Source organism: Erythrolamprus reginae, chromosome 1 (assembly GCF_031021105.1).
Source record: "Erythrolamprus reginae isolate rEryReg1 chromosome 1, rEryReg1.hap1, whole genome shotgun sequence".
NCBI lineage: Eukaryota > Metazoa > Chordata > Lepidosauria > Squamata > Dipsadidae > Erythrolamprus > Erythrolamprus reginae.
This window is the reverse complement of record NC_091950.1, coordinates 143,102,518-143,108,916: the sequence shown is the minus strand read 5'-3', so window position 1 is coordinate 143,108,916 and position 6,399 is coordinate 143,102,518.

Below are 6,399 nucleotides of genomic sequence, written 5' to 3'. Positions count from 1 at the left end.
TAGGTAGGTAGATAGGTAGATAAGTAAGTAAGTAGGTAGGTAGGTAGATAGATAGATAGATAGATAGATAGATAGATAGATAGATAGATAGATGATAGATAGATAGATAGATAGATAAATGTCAGCACATTCAACGTTGTACAGAACAAAGTATTCAATGAGAATATTTCATTCATTCAGATCTAAGATGTGTTCTTTGAGTGTTCCCTTTATTTTTTTTTTGAGCGGTGTATATATTACATTTTGAACCAGAGAAAAGCTTCTGGAAAAAATGACCCACACCTGTTATGCAGGTTGCTGCATATCCATTATGGAAGAGATGAAATCTGTGTTGGGAAATGCCTGTGGTTTTTCCTCTCCTTTTCCAAGCCTGGATCCGAGTAGTGATGACAGTGATTTTTTAGAAGCATCTCCATGCAGATACGAGACAACCCAGGAGTATCTAATCCCGAGACCCCAACGGATCTCCCAGACTGCCTAGGGAGGTCTCAGCGTGGGACGGTAGCAGATGGTAAATGAGGCATCCCTACACTTTTCACATGGCATAAGGTGGTCCTGCTGGAAGAGCAGCCCGTGAGATTCACAGGGCATGTTGTTTCTCCAAGTGGTTCCTCTCTTATTGTTCCACTTTCCTCCCAAAGCTCCTTTTTGCTGTAATTTTAACCGAGTACTGAAACGTGACATCACAGCGTTGCAATGACCCACTTTCCAGCCAGTCAGCAAGAGCTGAGGTTGCAATGGGTAGTCCCTGGGATCCAGGAGAACTTTTCACACATGCCCTAAACATCAGCTCTCCGTTCCCCTTGCACGCTATACGTACAGCTTCGCTTGCCCACAGTAGAGTAATAAAGATCAACAAACGTACCCACGTTGCCTAGCAAAGTCCTGCCGAACAGAATGCGGTTAGAAAAAGCAGGAGACAATTGCTGAGTCTTAGCAATTTCCCACATTACCGGAGAAATGTGCTGTTGCTCCTTGGCGTGCGCAAATAACCCATCTCAACTAGTTTATGTCCATTGTGGCTCTTAACTGCTTTCTCTTCCAGCTATTTATTTAATTGATTGATGGCCATTACAGTTTGCTCCTTAATGACACAACATCCAAGGAAACGTTGCCACCAAAACAATTTGACTTCAGCATTTTCCACTGTCTGTCTCCCTCTTTGTCTGTTTTAGAAACATAGAAACATAGAAGATTGACGGCAGAAAAAGACCTCATGGTTCATCTAGTCTGCCCTTATTCTATTTCCTGTATTTTATCTTACAACGGATATATGTTTATCCCAGGCATGTTTAAATTCAGTTACTGTGGATTTACCAACCACGTCTGCTGGAAGTTTGTTCCAAGGATCTACTACTCTTTCAGTGAAATAATATTTCCTCATGTTGCTTTTGATCTTTCCCCCAACTAAGCTCAGATTGTGCCTCCTTGTTCTTGTGTTCACTTTCCTATTAAATACACTTCCCTCCTGAACCTTATTTAACCCTTTGACATATTTAAATGTTTCGATCATGTCCCCCCTTTTCCTTCTGTCCTCCAGACTATACAGAGTGAGTTCATTAAGTCTTTCCTGATACGTTTTATGCTTAAGACCTTCCACCATTCTTGTAGCCCGTCTTTGGACCCGATCAATTTTGTCAATATCTTTTTGTAGGTGAGGTCTCCAGAACTGAACACAGTATTCCAAATGTGGTCTCACCAGCGCTCTATATAAGGGGATCACAATCTCCCTCTTTCTGCTTGTTATACCTCTAGCTATGCAGCCAAGCATCCTACTTGCTTTTCCTACTGCCCGACCACACTGCTCACCCATTTTGATACTGTCAGAAATCACTACCCCTAAATCCTTCTCTTCTGAAGTTTTTGCTAACACAGAACTGCCAGTGCAATACTCAGATTGAGAATTCCTTTTCCCCAAGTGCATTATTTTACATTTGGAAACATTAAACTGCAGTTTCCATTGCTTTGACCATTTATCTAGTAAAGCTAAATCATTTACCATATTACAGACCCCTCCAGGAATATCAACCCTATTGCACACTTTAGAATCATCGGCAAATAGGCAAACCTTCCCTACCAAACCTTCCCCTATGTCACTTTTGGAAAATATCACGCAATGGCGTATTTTTCCCCCCTGACTTTAAATTAATTTTAAACATATTGTAGCTCTCAGAGTCTGATTGTTTGTTTAGGTACATATTATGATATTCTTTCCCCTCAATTCAAGTCACATGTATGCGAAAAGATCCTTAGGGACAAATATCAAATTTAATATATTACCTATGTTAAGCAATAATTTCAACTAGTTTTAATATTACGGGACCATCTCCAGCCTCATGTATCCCAGCAACTGGTCAGGGCCCACAAAGGCAGCCTTCTCCAGGTCCATCAGCCAAGCAATGCCATCTGGCAGGGCCTAGGAGAAGGGCCTTCTCTGTGGTTGCCCCGACCCTCTGGAACCAACTCCCTCCAGAGATTCGTACTGCCCCCACTCTCCTGGCTTCCAGAGGCCTTAAAAACTCACCTTTGCCAGCAGGCCTGGGGCTGTTGAGCTCTAACACTCTGCTCCGGATTATCTAGCAAGCTTTCGGGAGTCAATATTGACATGAAGGCCCTCCCAAAAGCGAGAAAAGGAGAAAATATATGAAGATTAAAACTATTACATCACATTAATTCTGTAAAATGAGATAGAGCACCTCCAAATCCTCTTCTTAGACGGTGCGCCTATCAATTTTCCAGCATTGTAAAAGAGGACTGGATTTTTACTTCCAACACTTCCCTGGACAAAAAAGAAAGAAATAGATAATAAGCTTAACAGATATAAAATGGTGAAATTCCATAATACTTAAACGCCTTAAACAAGATCTAAGTATTGCCCACAAGATCATATGCTGCAACGTCCTGCCTGTCGGCGACTACTTCAGCTTCAACCACAACAACACAAGAGCATACAACAGATTTAAACTTAATATTAACCACTCCAAACTTGACTGTAAAAAATATGACTTCAGTACCTAGTTGTTGAAGCGTGGAACTCATTACCGGACTCCATAGTGTCATCCCCAAACCCCCAACACTTTACCCTTAGATTATCCACGGTTGACCTATCCAGATTCCTAAGAGGTCAGTAAGGGGCGAGTACAAGTGCATTAGAGTGCCTTCTGTCCCCTGTCCTATTGCTTTCCTATATCTCCTATACCTTTCTTCTATTCCTATATCTCTTCTTCTATGTGTTGCTATGTGTTTTGCTATGTGTTGTTATCCTTTTGGATGTATTGCTTGTACTGTCCTGAAGCCCCACCCCCATGTCCCATTTTTGTAAAAAAAAAAATGGGCCCATTTTTCGCAAAAAGGGGTGGACAGAAGATTTGGGAAGCCTGCAGAGACCTCCTGGGGACTGGGGGAAGGCAAAAATGCCCCCATTTTAATTTTAAAAAGAGGTGAAAACAACCCAAAACAACCCAAAATGAGGGCATTTTTGCCATCCCCTAACACCTAAGAGCCCCCTGCAGGCTTCCCAGACCCTTTGCCCACCCCATTTATGCAAAGAAATGGCTGAAAATGTGCACTTTTCACAAAAATTGGTGTGCTTTTGCCTTCTAATTACCCCATCTAGCATGACTGGAGGAGAAATTCTGGGAGTTGAAGTCCACGAGTATTAATGTCAAGTTTGAAGTTTGTAAAAAGTATACATGGTTGTAAAAAGTATTCTGTTACACTGGTATTTTGCTAAATAATTTATTACTACACCACTTGATTCAAAATACAGTGGTACTTCTACCTAAGAATGCCTCTACTTAAGAACTTTTCTAGATAAGAACCAGGCGTTCAAGAATTTTTTGCCTCTTCTCAAGAACCATTTTCCACTTACAAACCCAAGCCTCTCAAACTGTAACCAGGAAAGGCAGGGAGAAGCCTCCGTGGGATCTCTCTAGGAATCTCCTGTGAGGAAACAGGGCCAGAAAAGGCAGGGAAAGAAAGGCCTCTGTGGGGCTTCTCTAGGAATCTCCTGTGAGGAAACAGGGCCAAAAAAGGTGGGGAGAAGCCTCCATGGCGTCTCTCTAGGAATCTCCTCGGAGGAAACAGAGCCTCCACCCTCCCTGTGGTTTCCCCAATCACACACATTATTTGCTTTTACATTGATTCCTATGGGAAAAATTGCTTCTTCTTACAAACTTTTCTACTTAAGAACCTGGTCACAGAACGAATTAAGTTCGTAAGTAGAGGTACCACTGTACTTTCGCCCTTATTTTCTACCTCTAAAATCTAGGTGCATCTTATACTCCAAAACTACAGTAAGAAGCCTGGAAGATGAAGACAGGCAGGTGCTCCTTCCTACCGTTGGTTAAAGAGATGGTTCTCTATTCCTTCCAACTCTAAAGTAAGACTTGCCCCATAGGTAACTCACCTGGTGACCATCTCTTGAGAAATACAAACTGGGGGAACAGGCTTAGCCATTTCTAACAGGATTCCCAGAAACCTTACAAAAAGTTTAATTCCCAGGATTTGGGAATTATAAAGCAAGTACAGTAAAATATACCTAGGGCCTCCTCTAGGTTTGTGTGTGTAATCATTTCCCCCTGTGTCTGCACAAGTTCAAAAGCAGAACCATGGACCCCAAAGGAATCCATTCATTCATTCATTCATTCATTCATTCATTCATTCATTCATTCGGGTTTTGTTTGTTTGTTTGTTTGTTTGTTTGTTTGTTTGTTCGTTCCTTCATTCATTCCTTCATTCCTTCATTCATTCATTCATTCATCCTCCCTCCCTCCCTCCCACTCCCTCTCCTTCTCTCTCCTCCTCATCCCCCCCACCGTGGTGGGCAGCAGCCGGTGCAGTCAGGTGCTCCGTGCCACTAGAAAATTCCAAAATGTGCCCTGATGTGCTGCCCTGCCCCCCTGCATGAGATTTAGCTTCTGTGCATGTGCAGAAAGCAAAATTTCATGTGAGGGTGCTTGTGCAAGCGAGATTTTGGTGATGCGCAGAAGCAAAAATATCACCCAAAATTACCGAAATCTCCCTGGTGGTACGTCCTCACAGGAAATCTCGCATGCTGCACATGCACAGAAGCCAAATCTCATGTTGACAGGTGCACATGCTGCACATGCACAGAAGCCAAATCTCATGTTGACAGGTGCACATGCTGCACATGCACAGAAGCCAAATCTCATGTTGACAGGTGCACATGTGTGCCAGATGAATGGTGGCCTCGGAGGGCAGACCGGTAGCGCCGAAGATGAGCAGCCCCTTCATTGCTCCCCCCGCTCTCTCTCTTTCTCTCTCTCTCTCTCTGGGAATCTGGGTGAAGTTAGGGAGTGCAACTCTAGCCGAGCATCGAGAGAGGCCTCTTTTGTGAGGCTTCACTTTGATGCTTTCATTAGGTCTTGGCAGGGCCCTGTCAGGTTGGAAGCTTCCGATTGCACTGGCCAAAGTTTGACTGACAGCCTCCATTCTTCGCTGTTCATTGATGAAATGTGATAGCTACTCAGTGTTCAGCGCACAGACAATGACGAGCCTGTGGAACAGTTGAGGTAAAGGGGAAGGTGGAGGAAAGGAAGGAACAGTAATGGGCATGAATGTTTAATATCTCCCCTCCACCTCCACCCTCACACACACACATTGAATCTGCTGAAACCGGGATGGTCCCTTTTTTACATGTCGGGGGTCCTGCACCCCCATCTCTTCACCCTCATTTTCTCAGGCAACCCCCATCTTGAAGTCATGCTTGAATGGTAAGGAAGGAGGAGATGGGAAGGCATTTTTCCAAAGTGCCACTGCCTGTCTCAGGGACTCGTATTCAAAAAGGGGAGGGGAGGGGCTTAATTTTTATTTTCAGCTACTCTCCATCCCCATCCTACTCTCCCACCTACAACCAACATTTTGTGCTTGTTCAGAATTAACTCCATTGTCCCCCACCCCCACCCCCGCTTCATAGTACCAAAGCTATGTTTCTTTTGCCAAGCATTTAAAGAGTGGGAAGTTTAAGACTCATCATTGATTGTGATGAGATCACTCCAGGTTAATTAATCCAAATAACAACTTTCAGCTTAGCCCAGGATTCCACCTCAGAGTATTCCCATAAACCTAAGCTGAAAATAGACAAAGGGACTTTTGTTCACTTGGGTAGTTCAAAACATGCTCAGACCAGTGATGAGTCCCTATTACAGTGATGGTGAACCTATGGCACGGGTGCCACACAGAGCCATATCAGCTGGCACATAAGCCATTGCCCTAAATGGGTTTACCGGGCCCACCAGACATTGAGAAACAGGCCATTTCTGGTCTCCAGAGGGCTTCCAGTGAGAGGGGGAGGCCGTTTTCACCCTCCCCAGGCACTGGATTATGGGTGTGGGGACTCTCGCATGTGTGATGGCATGAGCACATGCACTTTAGGCA